Genomic DNA, 26,871 nt, shown 5'->3' with positions numbered 1-26,871 from the left:
AGGATTCCAATGCTTGAGCAGCTCAGAGTCTCGGGACAGTGACTGTGAGTCTGTGTATGTATGTGTGCATACGTGTGTGTAGAGAAGGTGGTGATGAGAAGGAGGAAACAAAGATGACCCCTGGTTCTGAATGGAGAACAGGAGGTTTCATTCATGGGGAAGCAGATGTACTTCACCAAGGCCCTGGGAATCCCAGTCTCCCTTAGGCATACTAGTCCTGGAACAGCCTCCAGATGACGTTGCCACCCACCAAGATATAGAATGAAACAAATGAAGTCGAGGCACCCAACCCTATTCAGGAAGCAAAAGCAGTTCATGTTTATATATTTTACAAATCAGACTTCTATGTAAAGTGGGAAGAAAGATTCTAAGGCAAATAAAAAATGTTCTATAAATCTACAACTACATGAAGAGTTACTGTTTAATTGGTATTGAGGTTCAATCTGGGATGATGAAAACATTCTCTAAGATGGATATGGTAATGGTCACACAACAATGTGAATGTACTTAATGCTACTGACCTGTACACTTAAAAACTGTCAAAATTTCAAATTTTGTGCTATGTATATTTCACCACAATAAAAAAGGAAAGCATGGCTATAAACTTCCTTCCAACTCTGTAGGTTAATAGATATAATATTTGTAGGAAAAAATTCAACTTATACCCTAAACTCCTCCATTAATACTTTCTGTGTCCTTGAAAAGTTAGGAAAACATTAATTTATTCAACAAATATTTAGTGACCAACTACCATGGCTCAGGCACTGTTCTAGGCACTGAGGATGCAGTAATAAACAGAATAGAAAAAATCCCTGCCCTCATAGAGCATTTATTTATCACCTCATTATGCGAAACATTTATTAACCGCCTATCATTTGCCAAGTTCTATGCTGAGCACCAGAAATACAATGGTGAAAAAGAAGTGAAAGCCTTAGAAACCCAGTCTCGTCTTGGCCTCATAAAGCTTATGGTCAATAGCGGAAGATAGATATTGAACAAATAATCACAGAAATGGATCTAAAAAAACCAATTTTGAAAAGTTGTTAAGGCAGGGGTATGTGGTGCTCCTACAGTGTGTGGTGATGGAAACTGGCTTTGTCAAGGTCAGACTTTTCTAAGGAAATGATGACTGAGCTGAGGTCCTACAGAGTTGGGGAAGGAATGATGTGCTACAGTTTTGATACCAATGCACAATTTAATTGGACACAAAAATAGAAGAAGAAAAGCAGGGGACAAGAGGAACAGGTCTGATGAGGTTGACAAAGCAGGCAGAGGCCTGGCCATTTGCAGTCCTGCAGGTCTTTCTGCCTTTATCCTAAGAGCAATGGGAAGCCATTGATGTATTTTAAGAAGGCTGAGGGTGGAAGAGGAATGATTTGATCAGAAATAATACCTATTTTTCTGCTCTAACAATTTTAAAAGTACCAACTGAAAATGAAGGCAAGAACTACAAGTGAATTCCCATACAATTATAAAAAAACACTTTTTGATAGTGTTTAATATACTAAAGATTTATCATAAGATAAAAAAAATTATTAACAGCACTCCAATTTTTAATTATTTGGTATTGATCAAACATAGTCTCTTGGGCCAGGAACAGTAACTCATGCCTATAATCTGAGCACTGTGGGAGGCTAAGGCAGGAGGACAGCTTGAGTCCAGGAGTTCGAGACCAGCCTGGGCAACACAGGGAGATCCTGTCTCTATGAAAAATAAAAATAAAAATAAATTATCTGGGCATGGTGGCATGTACCTGTGGACCCAGCTACTTGGGAAGCTGAGGCAAGGATTGCTTGAGCCTGGCAGGTTGAGGCAGCAGTGAGCCACTGTACTCCAGCCGGGAGGATAGAGCTAGACCCTGTCTCAACAAAACAAAACAAAAGAACAAAACAAAACAAAGTCTCTTAAGGTTCTATTATATGATCTACTAATGAAGCTGAATTTGTTTTTATAAGCCTAGTAAATTAAGTTGCCCACACCTGATTAATACTGTTTAAAACTGAATATTTTAGGCCAGGCATAGTGGCTCACACCTGTAATCCCAGCACTTTGGGAGGCTGAGCTGGGTGGATCACCTGAGGTCAGGAGTTTGAGACCAGCCTGGGCAACATGGTGAAACCCTGTTTCCACTAAAAATACAAAAATTAGCTGGGTGTGGTGGTGGGCACCTGTAATCCCAGCTACTTGGGAGGCTGAGGCAGGAGAACCACTTGAACCAGGAGGCAGAGGTTGCAGTGAGCCGAGATCATGCCACTATACTCCAGCCTGGGAGACAAAGCAAGACTGTCTAAAAAGAAAAAGAGTGAATATTTTAAAAAACAAAACAACAGTGAAACTATCTGATTACATAAATTATATTAAACTTCATAAAATATGATTATTTAGGCACATATAAAGTGACAAAGGAAATTTAACTAATTGTTGTACGTATTTGATTAATATCTAAGAACTTGAACAAAGAATCTAACACACATACAACCTTTCTTCCCTTAAAATATGATTATCAATGTAACATATACTGTTGAATGGGACAAAAAATTCAGACCAGCATAATACTGTGTGCAAAGAGAAAATATATATGGTAATAAGAAAAATTCCACACTTTGTATACAATTAGGTTGTTCACTATGTTAATTTACGCAGGCGTAAATGCTCAATAAGTAGATGACAGGCATTTCTGCGCATTTCAGATTCTGGATGAAGACAAGGATAGGAAACATCAAACTTTTAATTGCATAGTGAGCTAATCTGTCCCCTGAACAACACAGTACAACTCTAGACTATCATTCAAGTTTAGAAAAGTTGTATAGGTTTGGCTCACATAATTTGCATAATTCATCTTTTAACCACATTTTTATTTTATTTTATTTTATTTTATTTTTGAGACAGAGTCTCGCTCTGTCCCCCAGGCTGGAGTGCAGTGGCACGATCTCGGCTCACTGCAAGCTCCGTCTACTGGTTAACCACATTTTTATACAGTTAAGATCTGTCAGTTCATTTATCTGCTTACACTACATTAAGAATTCAGTGTATTTAGCCAGAGAAAGTTCCCAAGGATGCTTCAGCCATGTTTCATTATAACGTACTGTGTTATAACCTACTAGTTCATTTCCGTTGCTTTAAAATAACACCTGAGACTGTTTGTAAAGAAAAGAGGTTTATTTTTGGCTCATGGTCTGCAGGCTGTACAGAAAGCTTATAATCATGGCAGAAGAAGGGGAAACTGTGTCACCTGGAGAGAGAGTGAGTGAGAGACAGTAGGGTAGGTCTCAGACTCTTTTAAACAATCAGATCTCACAGTATTTCATTATCACAAAGAGGGCACCAAGCCATTTATGAGAGAGTCACCCCCATGAGTGAAACATCTCCCACTGGGCCCCACCTCCAACACTGGGGATCTCATTTCAACATGAGATTTGGAGGGGGCAAAACATACAAACCATATACCTACCAAAGGCCCCTTATTTTTATAGGTCCTGGGAACTAAGACCTACTTGCAAAGAGGCCTCTACAATTATCACTTTTTGAGATTGAGGCTCACAAAGATCTTAACTTTAAAGTTTAATCTGATTTGATTTAAGACCTAATTTTATTGCTCTATCCATTTACACTTCAGTCTGACCAATTTTAACATAATTGCATACAAAATTTTTCAAAAATTTCATGTGCAAAATTCTTCTTTCAAACAAACTTTTATACGCCCAATTAAATTGACTGTTGGTATCAAAACTGTAGCTCCTATTCTAGCAGGTGTTAAAAATAATAAACCAGATGTAAAGACAGGCATAAAAATATAGTAAAGCAGATTCAGGAACAGTGAAGGAGAATGAATGCATTTCCTTAAAAGGAAGGCGAGGAAGACTTTTTTTAAAAATTAGAATTATAACTTGGCTGTGCATATTTTTTTGTTGCTGTTGGCAATAAATAAATCTCATTATAAAGATGAAATGGGAAGAAGTTTTGAAAAACTTTCAAACAGTTGGATAAAGACTAGACATTTCTTTCTTTTTCAAAGCTGGCAAGTCATTTTTGGTTCAACATTCTTTTTAGATGTTCTAGTTTTCTAGTCTTCCCTTGATACAGACATGAACTTACAAGTAGTCCCCTCACTTTTATATTTCCTCACAACTTCCTGAATATTTGACAGGCTCATTGAACTGAATTTGAAGTCTTTTCATAGTAGTGTTCTGGAAAGTAAAAGGAATGAACCACAACAGAAACAAAATAAAGTGGGTTCCAAATATGACTCTGATGTAGCTTCTGTGATGTTTATCCCACGTTCCCTATTGGTTGCGACTTAGGACCGCCTAATGAGGACTTTGTCTCTAGTTCTTAGTTGTCTGCAAACACTGATTTTGTTTTAGTTACACTGATTTTTTGAACCAAATGGAACTTTCTGAGCATAAAAAAGCAAGGGAATTCTAAAAGGATTTAAATTATGGCTTTGGAGGACTCCCAATCACACCTAAGCCTGCTGTTATAGATATCTCAGCAGTGTCATCTGAGGAGAGTGGACTAATGTTGATCAATATCAAAATGGCTTTGGGAGTCTCCGACCACTCGGTTCTCTAAATCAGTCTCCCACTTTAAGGTTATGAAACACTGATCTTAAAGAAATCTGGAATATTATCAGTTGCAGGTTGCTAACTACAGTTAAGTTCAAATATAAAGCTGCCCATTTAAAGGGGTCATCTTTAATGTAACATAGCCTGTATTAAACAAACCATTATCATAAATAAAGCAATCAAATTATGAATTAAATAGCTTACCAAGTGACATTAAGCAAATTACTTCCTCCCTGTGTACAAAATGGGGTTAATAATCCTGACCGATTTCTCAAGGTCTCTGGGGACAATTCATTTAGGAATTGCCTAAGTGCTATATAAATGTTACTGGCATTATGAGAGCTTGGTTTTATTGTCATTGGAAGGCCTATCATAATACGGAATTCAGAGGTTTTAGTCAGAGGTGAATTAACAAAGCAAGGTCTATGCTAATACAAGCGCCCTCTAACCTTGGATCACTGAGCTTGAAAAATGGCACAGATCAGAATGTGAATGAAGTTTGCATTTTCAGAGACACTGTTTTTGTTAATGTATTTCTTATGCAATTCCTCTGCTTTGAAAATCGTTACTTTGGAAGCAAAGCAACCAATTTCTATTTCCACCATTCAATTTCCACATTTTTTCATTATTCTCCCTTGCAATTGCCAGCATCATTCGCATTTAAGCATGACATTGAAGGCATCCAAGGCCTATCCTTCGGAATCAGCTATCCAGCACACCCAGGAAACATGCCTATAAGTGGATATAGGCTGTGTATACACCAAATCTCTTTCATTTTAAGAATTTTATCTTTATTGTGCAATACCCAGACTTTTATTACTCTTAGAGAAAGCAAATTCTTTTTCTCACTTAAATTTGCACAAGTTATTCACTTATTTGTCAAACAGTTTCTGAGTTCTTATTATGTACCAGGCACTGTCCTAGGTGCTGGAGATAGTAGTAAATAATACAGGCAGAAATCCCTGCACTCAATAGCTTATATTCTAGTGGGTGAAGACAAATAGTAACTAAAATAAGTAAACAAATATTGTGTTTTAGGTTGTAAAAAATAAAGTATGGTGAGAAAATAGAGTGCAAAGATAAAGAGGGGCTGCAATTTTAAGTACAATGGTCAGGGAAAAACCTTCTTGGAAGGTGTAATTCGAAAGAGATTTGAGGGCTGTGAGCGTGAGAGTCACTGGGAAAGGGCTTTGCAGGCAAGGTGAAAGTTCTGGGCAAATCCAAAGGCCCTGAGGTTGGAATCTCTTTGCCTGTCTTAGAACAGCAAGGTGGCCAGGTGGGTGAGAGGAGCAGTAAACAGGAGAACAGTGGGAGATGAAGTAAGAGATGTAAAGGGGCACCACATGATCTAGGGCAAGACCTCTGGCTTCCACTGAGTGAAATGGGAAGCCCTGGGGGAGTCCTGAGCAGGGGAGTGACATGACCTGACTTCCGTTTTGAAGGGTGGAATAGGCTGTGTTGAGAACAGGCTGAAGGGGAGTGAGATTGAGACAGGAAGACCACATAAAAGGCTGTTACAATAGTCCAGAACAGAGGTTAGTGGCATGATCCTGTGGGGTGCCACGTGGGTAGAGTTTCACAGCTTTCAATTATTAAACAAACCCTTCTTCTCTAACTGTGGTTTCTTACTTGAGTTACTTCATTCCCTAAAGAAACTTTTTTCCTTTAAAGCCTTTCTTTCCTGATTCCTCCCTGTCAATAACAATGCTTGTCCTCATATCAGATAATTTTTAAAAGGGTTCAAAACAGGCCAAATTTGGGTGTAGTCAAATCATCAAGTAAACTATGCTCCAAAACCACAAATGACTTGACCGGATTCTATTGAAGTTCTCTGTAAAGACACCTGCTTTTCTTCAACAGGCTCCGCATCACAGAATGGATGAAGGCCAAGTGGAAGCCTCCCTGTCCAGACCAGGGCTGGGGGTGAGGAGGAGCAGGATTAAGTTTAGAAGAATGGGATGAGGCCAACAGCTTCCACTTTCAATAACATCTACAAATCTGTTTGTATTTAGAGATAATTAAGTCCCAATAGCAGTGCACAAAACCATTTTTGAAGCAAATTATCAACCTGCTTTCATATGCTGTTATGTCCATATTAACCAAAGAAATGCTCACTGACTTTTAACTCCTGTTTGTGTAATATTTAGTACTGTACTTTTTTTTTTTAAGCTTTAGCTATAGCCAGTGTAATCAGACACCATTTACCAGGCAAACCTAACCCTTGAGGCCCTGATTACTTAAAAACAATAGGAATGGACCCTCCCTTTACCAAATAGAAAGGAGGTGGCTGCATTTAAGCATTATTTCTTGTTCTCTAGAAAGTTGGTGGCAAGGGCTACTACTCAAAGGGAAGATTCTGGAAATGGCTCTTGTGGGAAAAGAAGGAAAATACATTAGTCTTTTCAACTAACCTAGAAAAAAAAATTCTTGGCAACTTCAGAACCAATGGAGAAGAAAAAATGTATAAGCAGAAAGTTCTTGGATTACCATGGCATCTTCTCTAGGTAGGTGGAAGTACTCTCACTCGACCTGGGTCATCTTATTTGCAGAATATTTAAGAATGAGAACTTCATTCTATAAATGAAGTGGTATATGACTCTTATTAAGGGATTATTACTTTAAATGAATTCTCTCTCCTTCATCTTGGGCAACTCATGAGAAAAAACCTACCTTTTGACATTTATAAAAGATTTTTTTTTCTTCCTGGATCTTGGAGTTCTAATCTGTTGCTTCAGTTTTTCCCAGTATCTACATTGCTTTCCCCCTCATTTTCAGGGCTTTTTTTGTGTGTCATCTCTATGGAGACTTCTTTGGCTGCCTTGTCCAAAAAGGTAACCTACATTAGATACCCCAATTACACTATCTGCTTTATTTTTCGCCTTAACACTTACCACTATCTAACTTACTACGTGTCTTATTGATTCATCTCTTTTTTTTTATCTAATGTGCCAGAATGCAGGATTTATGAGAGCAGGGATTTTTGTCTGTTTTGTTCATGCTATATCCCCAGTGCCTAGAACAATGCCTAAAACAGAGCATTAGTAAGTATTTGTTGAATTAGTGAATTAATTCCACAAAGTGATCAGATAATAGTGTTAACTTGAAATTCTATATTTGAAAAATTAATTTTGGCCACTAGATGCATAGAACATATCTCTGGTAAGATACACAAAAGATGAAGAAGAGCATTTACCTTGGGGAAAATAATTTGAGGGGGAGATATTTATATACAATTTTATAGCTTTCTGTACTAGTCAATCTTTAAATCTTTAGAATATTTTATCCTCACTCAGAATGATGTATCTGAGTGCTGAGTATCTGATTATTTTAAATTATTTTGTAATCTTCAACAGAAAAACTAATAAATGTTAATTTAAAAATAATCACAGGTATGTGTAAAAATGTATACATACACATATTTTGTATTCAATAAGACAAAGTTAATATAAAAAGATACATCTAATTCTATGTTTTGCTTCAAAAAATCATATGTAACAGAATTAACAGAACCAGTTTGTGTGGTATACTGGTACCAAAGACAACTGACATGAATAAGAACTTCCCACTTATGAAGACATTTTGAATACTGAGGAAGGAACCAAGTAAAAGAGTATTTCTTACAACCTTATTTATATCAATGGCATGGCAGTAAGTATTTCAGCTGGGGCCAGGGCTTGAAAAGCATTTCAATTTTCACTTGAATTTCAGGGTAAGCCTAAGTATTACACAGTATAGTATCTCTAGTAAGATTTCCTGAGAAAAATGGAAAGAAACCATGAAAATCAGAGTACAATCAGGAAAGTCAGAGAACTGGGTTGACAAAGTAGAATTAAACAACTAAAAAGCATAGTCATTTGAAGAGCAAGAAAATTCAGAATGAAAAGAAGGAAGACATGGCAAGTGAATGTAACTCAATAGCAGAAACATATTATTCTCAATATTGTGTAAGTAAACATGAGACCTAGGCCATATATATTATAAAGGGAAGGTTTACAGATTTGATCCTTTATTTTCTGGACATGAACCGTAGATATTAAGTTCGAGGAAAGTGCCCTAGATTCCTACTCATAATTCACAGAGGCCTGTGGTGATGATGCATAGCAAATTTCTCAAAGAGACCAGGGACAAGAGAAAGCAGCCCTGACGGATAAAAACCTTTTTCAAGGAGAGAAAAGAGGCAATCATGAAACCCATGTATCATGCTGCCCTTATCCTGCACTTCTTTAAACAACTCTTGGTTATTTTGGTATCTTTCTCCCTTCTCCCTCACTCTCTTGATTATTCCACTTTCCAACCAAACAGTCTTTGATTTTATTTTTAATCTACCTAACACCAGCTGTTGCCAGAGTCTTCCTATTAAGAGGCTTAGTCCAAACAGTCTGATCTTTAAAGCAAACATCCAGCACATGGAGCCAACACAGCATTTTGGAAAGGACACTGGTCCGAATGCCTGGGTGGGAATTCAGCTCTGCCTATTCCTAGCTGGGTAGCTTGAGGCACGCTGCTCAGTATAGTGTCTCTAAATCTCACTTATCTCATCTTTAAAATGTGGCTAATAAGACCTGCTCTCTTTGCAGAGGATGGTTAAGAGGATCAAACTGAATAGTGCAAACTATAAAGCACTATATACAAACATAAGTTATTTTTCTGGTGACTTTCATCAGATTTTGTTATTGTTCATCAAAAACCTGAACAGAAATAGAAAAACTGCCCTAGGAAAACAGCAGAGTGTCTTTAATGCACTTGCTTCATGTCCAGCTGTAATAAAAGTCAGGTAATAAGCATTTTCAGGGGTATTTCTAAAGATACAAAACTTTGGTTTCAAGATATTAGCTTGGTTGCATTAGGTATAATCACACCATGTTTCATTTCATGAGGTTCAAAGAACTGAGAAGCATGGAATATAATCTTACAGATGGTCTTTGAAGATGTTTCAAGAGCTAAAGCTAACACATCCAATTATAATATTTTTTAAAAATGTGCCCTTCATCTAGCTTTTCTCATCCTCTTGACCACTGAACCCTCTGGAATGCAGGAGAATCAATACAAAAAACCTAAGGGAAACTCTCAAGTTAGTGCAGAGGGAATGACAATAGATTCTGCTTTTAATCAAAAAGACACGTGAGTACACTTTGCACACAAAAATTATTATACTATCCTCAGAAACATCAGGCATGCAGAAAATAAGAGAGAATAAGGCCTAACTAGAAAATTGTCTTAAGGTAATATGAAAATGGTCTGTGAGACTATTAAAAGCAAATATCCACAGAAAGAATGACAAAAGCATTACAATTACATCTCAGCACACCCTGTGGATGTACCCTGATGACAAACAAACATACCAGCACTTAATTTTTCTTTACAATATGTTCACATTTTGCTACTAAAAATATTCCAACCATATCTGTCAGTTGCTCCACCAAAGTTCCTCTTTTAAGTGTTAAACAAGCTATGTGAAACAAACTCCACTAACCAACAGCACACAAAATAAAAACAAATCAATGAACAGAGAATATCAAGCTTCAGACAAGCTGTTATAGGTGGAATACAATTCTAATCTGGGCTTCGGTTTTAAACAAATCATTAAAACAATACCTGAGAGGAGGAACAAAAATCAGCCGGTCCCAGGACTGTCAAATATTACTGTCCATAAAGTACATAAACAAGCACAGATATTACCTTACAAACGAAGTTATCTTACTGCTTTCCATTTCCTTCCAGTAGCAAAGGGAAATTTTAAACAAAGTGCCCATCCCAGCACATTTCTGCAGATAAAAGCACTGGCAATTGAACCCTGCTGTGGCTGGCCCATGTGCAGTAAAATGTTAAAGTCCTGCTCCTGACAGCCAATCCAAAGCTGCTCAGACCTCCCAGGCCTCCCAGGGTGATCAGCCTGGCTTTGTGGCAATACAATGGGGGTTAAACATTTCTTCGTATCCATTTAGAAGCAAGAAAAATCTGTTTGCTTGCTCAAAATGATTTAGCAAAATACACAATAGGTTATGATTTGGCAATCCTGTTTCAAGAAAGTAACTGCCATATTTTCATCTATGAGGGGGAAATTATAAAGGTGTTACATAGTTTCTTCTTTCTTTTTAAATCTTGTACTAACTCAAAATAACATTTTAGAGTGGCCATCTGGGTTTTTATTCCTTTTGACAAGACACAATAACTGCTGAGACTGCCTTCTTTATTTCAGTCTCAGAACCTACATCACATAGATGGTAGAACCCGCTGTCCAATGACTCACAACAGTCATTTCTGATTTTTCTTTCATGGAAGCCTAGAAATTCTATTTGATTCAGTTAATTTAAGATCTCAGTAAAAATAAATATTATAACTATTTTTCTTAGTTTCTTTCCCCCTACATATTTATCCCTGAATTTCATTCCTCTCTTGGGCTTCTCTAGTACCCACTGTCATGAGTATTCAGCCGTCCAAGCTGTAAGAATTTTAACACGTTGCTTATTATTCTTCTTCTAAGCCAGATGCTATTGGTACCTAAGTACACAAATAAATAATGAATAGTGAGCTGGTATTTTCATTAGAGTGAATAATACATTAGGATTATATTTCATGATAAGAAGACCTTTACAAAGTAATAGAAGGTATTTCTAAAACGTATTATGTCCAGTAGGACCTCATTGTTGGAGCCACCACAAATCTTTAATCATTTATTTTGCTTAAACTTCCAATGATTGCTTTTCAAGCTTTCAGGTTCTCTGGAAAAACTTCAAGAGAAGCAGGTTTATAAGTCATTCACCAGCTATGATTCAAGTTTTGAAAGTGTCCATTTACTGTATTTTCAATTACGGTTATTCACTTCCTAAGAATGAACCTGAAAAACTGTTCTGCATGTATTACAGTCACTGTTACGTGAACAATGGGTGAATATATTTCTTTGAAGCTCTTTTCAGCATTTCTTAAAGACCTGCTTAGAATAATGCCCTTCTTCACAAAAGCACAATCAACATGTAACCTAATCTCCCTCAAAGCATATTGTCAGAGAGATCAACAATGACTGTAATCACATGACCTCTGTAACCCAACCAAGTAGAGACATCAGAGAATCTTGACTGGCTTCTATCTCTGCACATCCATTTCTCTGCTTAATATGTCCCAATGAGCTTTGACTTATGCTAAGAAAAACTTGAAAATGGAAATCATTTTCTGACTTATTTTCATTCTTTCAAAAGATAAAAGAAGTGGGGAGAAAGCCTTTAAACTTATTTCCTGTTGATTATATATCTACTGCTATGTACATGTGTTACTAGTGGTACCAGCTGATAGAAAACAGAAAATAATCAGCTGCCTAGTCATTGATACAACACACATGACTGACAACAGAAACCAGGTTAGACACTATGATTTATAGTATTACTCCTTTTGGTATTTTCCCATCATTTCTTTCAAGTGCATTATAAAATTTAAATATGCATTTCCATTGGAAAGAAGAATTTGCCCATGTTTTCCTATTAATATGTTAACATAACCTTTTCTTTTTCTAGTTAGCTATTCCCACAGGTATCAAAAAGGCTCACATACCAACTTGAAAAAAGGTTGCATTTTCAAGAACAGTGGAAGGACTACTTAAAATGGTGCTTTAAACTGTGATTGTGCTCTGAACAGTAAGGGCTCAATGGAGGAGAGATGAGTCTTGATTATGCAGCTTGCCTGACCGAGCCTAATCAGAATTATTTCAGCACACTGCTTCACTACAGCCCTAGACCCATTAAACACGAAATGCTTCTGCAGGCCCATTTCTCGCTCTGGCTCCCACTGTGCCTGTTACTTTGCGGCAGTGGTTACTCACTGGGCTACTCAAAACAGTTTTTGGTAGGTAGAGGTACTGGGTTTAACAGGCTCCTCACAATCTATCACTGAATCTCATCTTACGACAAGAATGGGTACTGTCCCACCAAAACAGGACCGCTGGGACTGCCATGCAGAAGGGGGCCCTTTGAACTAATCATCTTGACCTGACAACGATTACTCCTTTCACAAAAGCAGCTTTATCCTCCAAAATGTAATTTGGGGTATCTCATTTTAAGCTCATCAGGTTATTATCTTTTATCATCTGGTTTAACACACTCTGAAACAGGTAGTTCCATTTTGGGGGCCAGGGGAGGCAATCTGTGGCACCAAAATGTACATGCTGCTTTCTGTTTCCCTCAATCTCTCAGATTGTCCAGATCTAGCCATTACAGGAATGTAACTAATTTTCTACATAATATAATTTAGTATCCATTTTAAGCACACAAAAATATTAGATGTACTTTTTTACAGAAATTTTTTTTCATTTAAACCTAAAAATATATATCTAAATTTTGAGTAAAGTAGATACAGGCTGGGCATAATGTCTCATACCTATAATCCCAATACTTTGGGAGGCCAAGGCAGAAAGATTGCTTGAGTCCAGGGGTCCAAGACCAGCCTGGGCAACATAGTGAGACCTTGTCTCTACATAAAAAAGAAAATTAGCTGGGTGTAGTGGTGCACACCTGTAACAGTCCCAGTTACTTGGGAGGCTGAGGTAGGAGGATCACTTGAGTCCAAAAGGTCAAGGCTGCAGTGAACTGTGACTATACCACTGTACCCCATCCTGGGCAACAGAGTGAGACCCTGTCTCTAAATTTAAAAAAAAAAAGATATAATCAAAAATTTTCCGTTTTTAATAAAGTACTTTCTATGCAAATGTTCTAGTTCTAAACATCATAATGCATGTGTGGTATATTTGCCTTTGTGCCTCAGTTTCCTTACCTGTTAAATCAGGATAATACAGTACCTTCTTCAGAAGGCTATAATGAGGATTAAATGAATTAATATTCATAAATTACATCAGTGCCTGGCACATATCAGACGCTGAGTATTTCTTTTAAATACATAGAAATAAAACAGATACCATCTATGAATGAAAAGATAAGCAGATGATTCTTTCAGGATTTCATCTAGAATGCAAGAGTTCTACTTGGAGCTACTCATTTACCTTGATGACCTTTATTTTTGACATTATTTAGCAGGCCTTTATAATGGCCCAACTTCACATTCATTGCCAGTTTTATTCTGCAATGTCTTTACAGGTTCTCCTAGCACAGAAATGATGGATGTGTTACTTTTGAAATTCTTCTATAGGAAGTAAAAAAGAATGTCAATTAGCTGGCTGAACATGAGATAAAGTTTTTGTTAAAGTAGCCCATAAACTAGGTGGGAAAAATGAATTAACCAAGTGTTTCTTTCCTCTCTCCTGAAATGCTCCGCTATACCAAGAAGCTCACAGGCATCAAAGAGTGTGTTTCTCAACACTGCAGATCTGCATAGTGGAGACAAGTTAAGTGTCACGTCATTTGATGAAAGTGCCACAGGAGTCATCTGTTTCTGTAAATACTGTACAGAGACCCAGAAACCCCACAGATAATTTGATGGCACAGCAGACTGAAATCCTATTGCTTTTTCATAATTTACTGATAGGCAAAATGCCAAAATTCTAGAAAGGCATCATGATGCTGAGCTAAGGGGAAAGACTGAAAAAATGTTCTTGATGAAAATTGGTACATTTTTCAGTATTTCCAGAGAATAGTAGAGACTGGGTTACTTTCTGAATCTGGGCACTATCAAAACACCAAGACTGAAATTTGCTTTTTTGTGAAGACAGTCATCGCACATTCATTAATTCTCAGCTCACTCCCTCTCTTTCTTTCAATCACCATCTCCTTACTACTCATGTCCCACCTTGTTTAGAGTACATATGGGTTTTCCAAACCACTGCTTTTACAAAAGAACTGCGGCATTATGACAACCAAGAATGATTCCTTAAAAAAAGAATCCCTGTGAATGAAAGTAGTCAAACACTGGATGCCTTTAATAAGAATATTAAAACTAACCAGAATTTCTCATATACCATATATTTAACAACACTTTATATAGAAATGCTTTATGGCTAATAATGTACATATCAAGACAATGTAGACATAGGGTGTGTCAATGTAACACGCGTCTCATTCAAAACATATGTCTAATTGCATTGCATTTAAAGTCATCTTAGTGAGAATTATCTTTGTATACATGAAAATGTATCAGACAATTCAAAGAACACAATAGACAATGTAATATAACTGAAATTCGGAAGGATGTAATAAGAGATAGAAATAAGAGGGAAAAAAGGAGGTTGTAAGAGATAGAAAACATAAAAGGATCAAATCTATGCAATTGCTTTTTTGTAGATCAAAAAAGGTCAAATATCAGTAATTTCGTATGATTCAACCTAACTGCTTCCCTGGGACTGCCCAGCTCAAGTAATGTCCAAATCACTCAACAGAAATACAACCAGTGTCCCCAGAGCAAATAATTTCCATTTATATCACTAGTTGTAAAACAAGGCTTATTACTATTTTCTGGAAGTTTCCTTTGCTATAGCAATAATCTCCCAAACAGCCACACATTACTGAAGTGTGTTCAAGTACTGAGGTAATTTTTCCTACCTCTTCTCATCATGTATTGAAACACACACACACACACCCTTTCTGGAATCATTCTCTCCAGTATATCTCTCTACATAAGAATATACTCCATATAAGTTTATGTTTTAAATAACTTTACTGCTGACATCTAGCACCATATTTGAATAACGCAGAAGGAATTCATTTGTAAAAATAAAATAGAAAAAGGCTTGATAATTCTATTTTAACCAAACTCACCAAAATCACCCTAGCTGGAAGAGATCTTTTTAATCAGATATTTTCAAATATTTTCTAAACTGTAAAGTCTACCACCTGTTCTTAGAAAAAAATTTAACAAATTATCTTTAATTACAGTTGTTACAATGATGTTTTGGGGACATATTAAAAACCAGGCACTCTGATATATTTTTTAATAGTCTGAGCATTAGGTTAGAATCTGTTAAAAGATATGGAACCCTAACCCAAGAAATTCAGAAAACCCTAAACACCTATTGTTCATACAATAGAAGGTTCAACAACCCAGGTTAAGAGTTCCTAAAAGATCAGTGCAACTCTTTTAACTGACTTCATTCCTTCTGCTACAATTCATCTTACTAGTCACTCATCTTTCCTTTCCTTAGGCAACACTATGGGAAATAATAACATTCTTCACAAACCCCCATCTCTATTGTATCAGGCTTTCCTTACAGTTCTTGTTTGAATGTGTGTGTCTGTGTGTGTGTGTGTGTCTGTAATTTCAACAAAGTTGCAATCTTAAATTTTTAATTTTTGAAGTCAACATTATGTCAAATATTTTTCATATTGCTAATATTCAGATTATAATTTCAAGTTAACATACAACATTCCACTGAAATGCTGTGTCATAATTTTATCACATCAATAATTTTTGAACATTTTCCTTAAAAAATAGAAGTAGAAACATGTTTATGGATGCGCTATTCCACATCATTTTCTAAACGTTTGCATTGGTATTTCTAGCACGACCAGAAGTGTATGTGATCACCTTTACATGCTGCAGAACTGGAAATTACCTTACAATATTTCAAACAGTTCAATAGATGTAAGACATGGTGATCCTCCCAAACACCAATTAGCATCTATTACCCACATGTTAGATTTTCATTGCCTATGGAATAATATCCTTGGTCTCTTATTCAAAATCCTTTACAATCCATCCCCTACCTATGACTCTGAACTGATCTTCCATGAGTCTTAGACTGTTCCAGCTAAACAGGTCTATGGTACCTACTACCCCTAACACACCAGGCCCATTCCACCTGTTTTCTCTGTTTGCAGACACTGTTCTTGGCATGTGTTCCTCACTCCTCTCCCTCTGTTCAAATCCCTCTCTTTCTTCAACAGCAAGATCCAAGTCCATTTGCCCCATGACAATTTAGCTGAGGAACATGGCCATCAGATCACAGTCCCGCCTGAGATGAGAAACCCGACATAGGGGCATGGCCCACTGGACAGTGTGCCTATGAGTAACTCAGACACACCAAGTAGGGAAGAGACCACCAAACATCACCATCCCTACTTGATTTCTTCAGATTATTTACAAATAGAAATAAAATAGTATCTAGTAGTCCAGCAATAATAAAATGGTATGCTCTGATATATCTAATATGTTATACAAGATAAGAAATGAGAACTAAAGAGACAAATTAGGAAACAGGAAATTTTGACCATTTTGCTCTTTATATTATTTAAGACAGGGTTATGTAATAAAAGGTAGCATTCATTGAACCCTTCTATCACTGTTTTAGGCATATTTACAACAATCTTTGTATATATAAAGATTTATGTTATTATTATATTATATTATATTATAAATATTATTTAAATTATATATATAACAATCTTTATAATAACACTGACATATTTCCAACTATTATTGCCATTTTACAGAAGAGGACACTGAGGGTCAGAGAAGTAACTTGCCTCAAGCCACACAGCAAGAAAATTATGGAGCTGGAATTTGTTAGTGTACCTTAGTGTTAGTGCACTCTCTTTCAAACCGCAGATATTGTCACATAAGAATTTGTATTAAATCTTGTGTTGACCATGCCACACAAATCATAATCATAGGCTTACTAAAGCAATAAATGCTTCTACCACTGATGTATTTTCCTTTACAGAACACATTAGAGATTCCCTACATTTTTCCTCATAAAATAAAAAATAAACAGAAGATAAGAGTGTGGAAACTTCCCTTCCAATTCCTCTTCTGGCTGGTTCATGTCCTATGGATCTGTTCTGCCTGCTTTTTTTTTTTTCTTCCAGTTTTCACTGCAAAGACAAGGCGCTGGCTGGCTGGCTGGCTGCCAAGTAAGGGACAGTAATTTGGAGAATGCTTGGGAGATTTCAGATTCAGCTATTTTGATCTCTTCTATTTCTTAGATGCAGAAAATGCCTACCTGCTAATCTCACACAGAAGTTCCCAAAGACATATGTCCTTAGAGCTAATTCCAGGGTACTGAAGTGAAAAATGCTTTTTGTTGGCTTTCAGATGTATTTTTCCTCCAGCTGAACCACAGAAATCTCATTGTTGCTATAAAATGCAGTATCCTCTCATATCTCAAATTATATTCCTGGGAGAGATTCTAGTTCACACATAGGACAGATCAATCACTCTATTAACTATCTACTGTTTCCCTCTGTTGCTTAATTCTTTTTTCTCCTCTATTTATATTTTCCACAGTCAGTAGAAAGCACTACCATTGATGGGGATTAATATAAAGAACAAAAGAATATTTTCAATTACCTATCTTTAAATCAAGACACTACTTCTGAAAATGCCTCTCCCCTAACTATTTGATTTGAAACGACCTTACACATAAATGGAGCCCCAGGGCCCCATCTTATTCTAGTCTATATAAATTGTTAGTTGACCCCTGCTTCATTCAAGTGACCTTTCTTCTAATTCAGGATTTTGCTGACCTTATTTTCTACAATTACTCATATTTAAGAGGTTGTCTAATACCATCCAACTCATTTACATAACTGAGGCAGGCAAATCCAGGACAGGACCTTAAGCTTCTTCTACCAGTCCAGTGCCCCTTCCCAGCTGTCTAATCCAATTTGATGCTTTTTGTGATAGAGCTTCTGTTATTCGGTATGTTTGCATCCATTTGTATGCACCCAGAAGAATGGACACAGTGTTTACAAAAACAAAATGATAAAAAGCACAGAAATTCTTTAAAAAGAATGAAAACCAGAGAGATTAGTTGATTTAAAATTATCTGTAGGAATTAACAGCTAAAACAACTTGCCTTTCAAACAACATTGTAAGTTGAATTTTTTTAAATCATGGGTATTGATTATGAATATGTTAAAAGTTTAAAGGTTCTCCTGATTTTCCTTCACCATCCTCAGTATTGTGCCAGCAAAGGACATAGTTTTCCAGATTCTTCTAGGGTTCACTAGAAACTTTAAAATGTTCTAAAAGATTTTATCTGAGGAAACCCAACCTAATTCTATAAAGATCTTTTAAACCTAAGCTCTCTCATCATCCTCACACATTTCAAAAATTTTCCACACACATTGTAAAATTCACGTAAAGAACTGAACGTAAATATTATTTTTAGGTAAAATGTAGCTTTCGTATCTCTTAATAACAAGTAAATAAATAATTTAAGTAAATAACTACAGTTAAATAGATTCCTTTTTGAATTAAAAGATAATTTTAATTAAGATAACTAGATAAGATAGAAAATTCTTACGAAGAGTTCTTCCAATAAGTTATTGATAAGAGCAAATAATAGTATAAATGTATTTTGCATTATAGTGAAAAACTGGCTAACACAGCCGGCACGGTGGCTCATGCCTGTAATCCCAGCACTTTGGGAGGCTGAGGAGGATGAATCGCTTGAGGACAGGAATTCAAGACCAGCCTGGCCAACATGGTGAAACCTCAACTCTACTAAAAACACAAAAATTAGCCAGGCTGGGGACCCACGCCTGTAATCCCAGTTACTCAGGTAGGTAAGGTAGGAGAATCGCTTGAACCTGGGAGGTGGAGGTTGCAGTGAGCTGAGGCTGCGCCACTGCAGTTACCTGGGTGAAAAAATGACACTTCATCTCAAAAAAAAAAGCCCACGGCTACCCTCTTTGGGTCCCCTCCCATTGTATGGGAGCTCTGTTTTCACGCTATTAAATCTTGCAACTGCACTCTTCTAGTTTGTTACAGCTGGAGCTGAGCTTTTGCTCGCCATCCACCACTGCTGTTTGCCGCCGTTGCAGACCTGCTGCTGACTTCCATCCCTCCGGATATGGCAGGGTGTCTGCTGTGCTCCTGATCCAACGAGACACCCATTGCCACTCCCGATCGGGTTAAAGGCTTGCCATTGTTCCTGCATGGCTAAGTGCCTGGGTTCGTCCTAATCGAGCTGAACACTAGTCACTGGGTTCCACAGTTCTCTTCCATGACCCACAGCTTCTAATAGAGCTATAACACTCACCCCATGGCCCAAGATTCCATTCCTTGGAATCCACGAGGCCAAGAACCCCAGGTCAGAGAACACGAGGCTTGCCACCATGTTGGAAGCTGAAGAGGGCCGCCACCATCTTGGGAGCTCTGGGAGCAAGGACCCCCCTGTCTACGTAACATTTGGCAACCACGAAGGGACCTCCAAAGTGGTGAGTAATATTGGGCCACTTTCACTTGCTATTTTGTCCTATCCTTCCTTAGAACTTGAGGAAAATACCGGGCACCTGTCAGCCAGTTAAAAACCATTAGCGTGGCAGTGGGACTTGAGACTTAGGTGTGAAACTATATGGGGAGGGGCTTTCTAACAACCCCCAACCCTTCTGGGTTGGGAACATTGGTCTGCCTGGAGTCAGCTTCCACTTTCAATTTTCCTGGGGAAGCCAAGGGCTGACTAGAGGCAGAAAGCTGTCATCCCGAACTCCAGGCTTGTTGAGATCATGGTGCAGCCAGAAGTCTCTACTCAACAGTGGCCTATGCGCGCGCCCCTACCTTTCCTTCTGACCCATCCCTCCTGGGTCCCAACCACGACTTTCTTGAAACTGCAGCCCGAAAATTCTCCTTACCTCTGAATCTACTTCCTCTGATGTCTGCCTCCTATGTACTAATGGTTCAGACTTTAATTTCCTCTAGCACGTTGTATCTCCAAAGGGATCTAAGGAAGTTCTACGCTACATCCTTAGGCATCTAGGCTATAAACCCAGGCAGTCTTGTCCCTGGTGTCCCTCCCAATTTAGGTATACAGCTCTCAACATGGGCAGTTATGTGGGACCCATTCCCCACCACCCTTGCCAGGGCCCCAAGTTTGTAAATGGCTAAGAGAGGAAAGAGAGAGAGACAGAGAGAAAGAGGGAGAGAGAGAGAGGAAAAAGGCAGAGAGACAAAGAGGGAGTCAAAGAGAGAAAGATAGAAATAGTAAAAACAAACAAACAAACAAACAAAACAGTGTGCCCTATTCCTTTAAAAGCCAGGGTAAATGTAAAACCTATAATTGATAATTGAAGTTCTTCTCCGTGACCCTGTAACAGTCCAATATTACCTTGTCATCAGTGTAAACAAGGGCGTAGCCTGAAAACACTGAGACCACTGACAACCTGTAGCTTTCCTATCAAAAAACCTTAACCCAGTAACCCGCAGATGACCCAAAGGTATTCAATCTGTACTGGCAACTGCTTTGCTAACAGAAGAAAGTAGAAAAGTAACTTTTAGGGGAAATCTCATTGTGAGCACACCTCACCAGTTAAGAATTATTCTAAGTCAAAACAAGCAAAAAGGTAGCTTACTAACTCAAAAATCTTAAAGTGTGGGGCTATTCTGTTAGAAAAAGGTAATTTAACACTAACCACTGATAATTCCCTTAACCCAGCAGATTTCCTAACAGGGGATTTAAATCTTAATTACCATACAAAGGTCTGACGAGCAGGAACTCCTTAGGAGGAACGTCCTTCAGGACAGGATGATAGATGGTTCCTCCAAGGTGACTGAGGAAAAAACCACAATGAGTATTCAGTAATTGATAGGGAGACTCTTGTGGAAGCAGAGTTAGAAAAATTGCCTAATAATTGGTCTCCTCAAACATGGGAGCTGTTTGTACTCAGCCAAGCCTTAAAGTACTTACAGAATCAAAAACACTATCTCCATCCTGACTCAAAAGGTCACCTACACCCTCTCTGAAATGAATTTGCTTAAGAACTGCTTAAGGGAATGCATCTTGATGGGGCAGCTGGGTTATTATGAAATACTCAGGAACCCAGCCCAGCTCTGGGACTCACCCCTGAGTGCAAAGGGAATGCTAGGCATGCTGGTAAAGGACCACTAGAATCCAGCAGCCTGGATCTCTTTCTTTGTGGTCAAGAAAAGTGGGAAAAAGGATGCAGGACTGCTACATTGCAGTAACTAATCCGATAAGCAGAGGTCCATGGGTGGTTACGCACCCTGGAAAGGAATAAGCATTAGGACCATAGAGGATGCTCTAGGACTAATGCTCATAGGGTGCTGGCATCCCTATGCTCTTTTTTCAGATGGGAAACATTCCCCCCAAGGCAAAAATGTCCCTAAGATGTATTCTGGAGAATTGGGACCAATTTGACCCTCACACGCTAAGAAAGAAACGACTTATATTCTTCTGCAGTACCACCTGGCCACGATACCCTCTTCAAAGGGGAGAAACCTGGCCTCCTGAGGGGAGGATAAATTATAACACCATCTTACAGCTAGACCTCTTTTGTAGAAAACAAGGCAAATAGAGTGAAGTGCCACATGTATAAACTTTCTTTTCATTAAGAGACAACTCGCAATTATGTAAAAAGTGTGATTTATGCTCTACAGGAAGCCCTCAGAGTCTACCTCCCTACCCCGGCGTCACCCTGACTCCTTCCCCAACTATTAAGGAACCCCCCCTTCAACCCAAACGGTCCCAAAGGAGATAGACAAAGGGGTAAACAATGAACCAAAGAGTGGCAATATTCCCCGATTACGCCCCCTCCAAGCAGTGGGAGGAGGAGAATTCGGCCCAGCCAGAGTGCATGTACCTTTTTCTCTCTCAGACTTGAAGCAAATTAAAATAAACCTAGGTAAATTCTCAGATAACCCTGATGGCTACATTGATGTTTTTTTACAAGGGTTCGGACAATCCTTTGATCTGACATGGAGAGCTATGTTACTGCTAAATCAGACGCTAACTCCAAATGAGAGAACTGCCGCCATAACTGTAGCCCGAGAATGTGGCGGTCTCTGGTATCTCAGTCAGGTGAATGATAGGATGACAACAGAGGAAAGAGAACGATTCCCCACCGGCCAGCAAGCTGTTCCCAGTGTAGGCCCTCACTGGAACACAGAATCAGGACATGGAGATTGGTGCTGCAGACATTTGCTAACTTACGTGCCAGAAGGACTAAGGAAAACTAGGAAGAAGCCTATGCATTATTCAGTGATGTCCACTATAACACAGGGAAAGGAAGAAAATCCTACCACCTTTCCGGAGAGACTAAGGGAGGCATTGAGAAAGCATACCTCCCTGTCACCTGACTCTGTTGAAGGCCAACTAATGTTAAAGGATAAGTTTATCACTCAGTCAGTTGCAGACATTAGAAAAAGCTTCAAAAAACTTAGAAACCCTATTGAACATGGCAACCTCGGTTTTTTATAATAGAGATCAGGAGGAGCAGGCGGAACGGGACAAACAGGATAAGAAAAAGGCCACCACTTTAGTCACAGTCCTCAGGCAAGCAGGCTTTGGAGGCTCTGGAACACGGAAAGGCTAGGCAAATCGAATGCCTAATAGGGCTTGTTTCCAGTGCAGTCTACAAGGACACTTTACAAAAGACCGTCCAAGTAGAAATAAGCAGCCCCCTCGTCCATGCCCCTTATGTCAAGGGAATCACTGGAAGGCCCACTGCCCCAGGGGACGAAGATCCTCTGAGTCAGAAGCCACTAACCAGATGATCCAGTGGCAGGACTCAGGGCAAGCGCCAGCCCATGCCATCTCCCTCACAGAGCCCTGGGTATGCTTGACCATTGAGGGCCAGGAGGTTAACTGTCTCCTGGACACTGGCATGGCCTTCTCAGTGTTACTCTCCTGTCCCGGACAACTGTCCTCCAGATCTGTCAGTATCCAAGGGGTCCTAGGACAGGCAGTCACTAGATACTTCTCCCAGCCACTAAGTTGTGACTGGGGAACTTTACTCTTCACATGCTTTTCTAATTATGCCTGAATGCCCCACTCCCTTGTTAGGGAGAGACATTCTAGCAAAAGCAGGGGCCATTATATACCTGAACATAGGAGAAGGAACATCCATTTGTTGTCCCCTGCTTGAGGAAGAAATTAATCCTGAAGTCTGGGCAACAGAAGGACAATATGGACAAGCAAAAAATGCCTGTCCTGTTCAAATTAAACTAAAGTATTCTGCCTCCTTTCCCTACCAAAGGCAGTACCCTCTTAGAGCCAAGGCCCAACAAGGACTCAAAAAATTGTTAAGGACCTAAAAGCCCAAGGCCTAGTAAAACCATGTAGTAGCCCCTTCAATACTCCAATTTTAGGAGTACAGAAACCCAACGGACAGGGGAGGTTAGTGCAAGATCTCAGGATTATCAATGAAGCCATTATCCCTCTACACCCAGCTGCACCTAACCCTTATACTCTGCTTTCCCAAATACCAGAGGAAGCAGAGTGGTTTACTGTCCTGGACTTTAAGGATGCCTTTTTCTGCCTCCCTGTACATCCTGACTCTCAATTCTTGTTTGCCTTTGAAGATCCTTCGAACCCAACGTCTCCACTCACCTGGACTGTTTTACCCCAAGGGTTCAGGGATAGCCCCCATCTATTTGACCAGGCATTAGTCCAAGACTTGAGCCAGTTCTCATACCTGGACACTCTTGTCCTTCGGTATGTGGATGATTTACTTTTAGCTGCCCGTTCAGAAACCTTGGGCCATCAAGCCGCCCAAGCACTCTTAAATTTCCTCACCACCTGTGGCTACAAGGTTTCCAAACCAAAGGCTCAGCTCTGCTCAGAGCAAACTAAATATTTAGGGCTAAAATTATCCAAAGGCACCAGGGCCTTCAGTGAGGAACATCTCCAGGCTATACTGGCTTATCCTCATCCCAAAACCCTAAAGCAACTAAGAGGGTTCCTTGGCATAACAGGCTTCTGCCGAATATGGATTCCCAGGTACGGCAAAATAGCCAGACCATTATATACACTAATTAAGGAAACTCAGAGAGCCAATATCCTTTTAGTAAGATGGACACCTGAAGCAGAAGCAGCTTTCCAGGCCCTAAAGAAGACCCTAACCCAAGCCCCAGTGTTAAGCTTGCCATTGGGGCAAGACTTTTCTTCATATGTCTCAGAAAAAAACAGGAATAGCTCTAGGAGTCCTTACACAGGTCCAAGGGATAAGCTTGCAACCCGTGGCATACCTGAGTAAGGAAATTGATGTAGTGGCAAAGGATTGGCCTCATTGTTTATGGGTAGTGGTGGCAGTAGCAGTCTTAGTATCTAAAGCAGTTAAAATAATACAGGAAAGAGATCTTACTGTGTGGACATCTCATGATGTGAACGGCATACTCACTGCTAAAGGAGACTTGTGGCTATGAGACAACTGTTTACTTAAATATCAGGCTCTATTACTTGAAGGGCCAGTGCTGTGACTGCGCACTTGTGCAACTCTTAACCCAGCCACATTTCTTCCAGACAATGAAGAAAAGATAGAATATAACTGTCAACAAGTAATTACTCAAACCTATGCCACTCGAGGGGACCTTTTAGAGGTTCACTTGACTGATCCCGACCTCAACTTGTATACTGGTGGAAGTTCCTTTGCAGAAAAAGAACTTCAAAAATTGGGGTATGCAGTGGTCAGTGATAATGGAATACTTGAAAGCAATCCCCTCACTCCAGGAACTAGTGTTCAGCTGGCAGAACTAATAGCCCTCACTCGGGCACTAGAATTAGAAGGAAAAAGGGTAAATATATATACAGACTCTAAGTATGCTTACCTAGTCCTCCATGCCCATGCAGCAATATGGAGAGAAAGGGAATTTCTAACTTCCAAGGGAACACCTATCAAACATCAGGAAGCCATTAGGAGATTATTATTGGCTGTACAGAAACCTAGAGAGGTGGTAGTCTTACACTGCCAGGCTCATCAGAAAGGAAAGGGGAAAAGAAGGGAACCGCCAAGCAGATATTGAAGCAAAAAGAACTGCAAGGCAGGACCCTCCATTAGAAATGCTTATAGAAGGACCCCTAGTAAGGGGTAATCCCCTCTGGGAAACCAATCCCCAGTACTCAAAAGAAGAAATAGAATGGGGAACCTCACGAGGACATAGTTTTCTCCCCTCAGGATGGCTAGCCACCGAAGAAGGAAAAATACTTTTGCCTGCAGCTAACCAATGGAAATTACCTAAAACTCTTCACCAAACCTTTCACTTAGGCATTGATAACACCCACCAGATGACCAAATCATTATTTACTGGACCAGGCCTTTTCAAAACTATCAAGCAGATAGTCAGGGCCTGTAAAGTGTGCCAAAGAAATAATCCCCTACACTATAGGCCATACATTTCAATCCCTGTATCTTTAACCTCCTTGTTAGATTTGTCTCTTCCAGAATCAAAGCTGTAAAACTACAAATCATTCTTCAAATGGAGCCCCAGATGCAGTTCATGACTAAGATCTATCATGGACCCCTGGACTGGCCTGCTAGCCCATGCTTTGATGTTAATGACATTGAAGGTACCCCTCCCAAGGAAATCTCAACTACACAACCCCTACTATGCCCCAATTCAGCAGGAAGCAGTTAGAGCGGTCATCGGCCAACCTCCCCAACAGCACTTGGGTTTTCCTGTTGAGAGGGGGTACTGAGAGACAGGACTAGCTGGATTTCCTAGGCCGACTAAGAATCCCTAAGCCTAGATGGCAAGGTGACTGCATCCACCTTTAAACACGAGGCTTGCAACTTAGCTCACACCTGACCAATCAGACAAAAGAGAGCTCACTAAAATGCTAATTAGGCAAAAACCGGAGGTAAAGAAATAGCCAATCATCTATCGCCTGAGAGCACAGCGGGAGGGACAATGATGGGGATATAAACCCAGGCATTCGAGCCAGCAACGGCTACCCTCTTTGGGTCCCCTCCCTTTGTATGGGTGCTCTGTTTTCACTCTATTAAATCTTGCAACTGCAAAAACAAACAAACAAACAAAAAAAACCTGCAAAAACCAAACCAAAACAGAAAAGTGGTTAACACATCTCTAATATTTCCATAACTCATTTTCTGCTGCTATGAAAAGTAATAGCACATACTACTCTCCCAAAGTGAGCAATTAACAATAAAGTTCAATGAACTGTTTATACTCCATACTGACATTTTGTCCCATTAAATACCAATTCCCTAAGTATTTATTAAATGACTATTATGTGAAATGTACCATTTTAGGGCTACTGGGTATAGACAGAAATTTTATAGTGGGAGAAACCACAAGAATTATTTAGCTTATATTTATTACTTCATAGTTGAGGAAAAAAAGTACATAGAGATAATTGCCTAGTGTGGGCAATAATGTCCTAAGCTTATTTCCAAACAAAAATACATTTTAGAAATTAGGGCATCATTCTTGCTGCCTTTCATTGTATGAAGTCAAGGATAAGGAGGAGGGAGAAGATAAGAAGGAAGGCTTGCTTCTGACTCTGTCAATAGACTAGGATTCAACTCAATCTGTGGAAGTTTTAATGAAACAAATTAGCAGGACCTGATGAACGGGATAAAGAATGTGGACCCCTGATAAATTCAATATTTTATAAAGAAAAAGTGGAACGATGAAGTGAATTCAAATAGGAAAACTGATCGTTTTACTGTGTATA

The 26,871-nt window shown here is 39.0% G+C and overlaps 1 protein-coding gene and 1 pseudogene across 50 annotated transcripts in view; one reads left to right on the top strand and one right to left on the bottom strand.

The window, feature by feature from the left end:
• LOC105475296 (neuronal cell adhesion molecule) overlaps nt 1-26,871 on the bottom strand; it is a 304,974-nt gene that overhangs the window by 170,403 nt on the left and 107,700 nt on the right. The gene's annotated exons all lie outside the window — the stretch shown is intronic.
• Nucleotides 21,530-22,666, top strand: LOC139362763 (uncharacterized; annotated as a pseudogene).

Source organism: Macaca nemestrina, chromosome 4 (assembly GCF_043159975.1).
Source record: "Macaca nemestrina isolate mMacNem1 chromosome 4, mMacNem.hap1, whole genome shotgun sequence".
In the NCBI taxonomy this organism is placed as follows: domain Eukaryota; kingdom Metazoa; phylum Chordata; class Mammalia; order Primates; family Cercopithecidae; genus Macaca; species Macaca nemestrina.
This window is presented reverse-complemented; position numbering and strand designations above follow the sequence as displayed.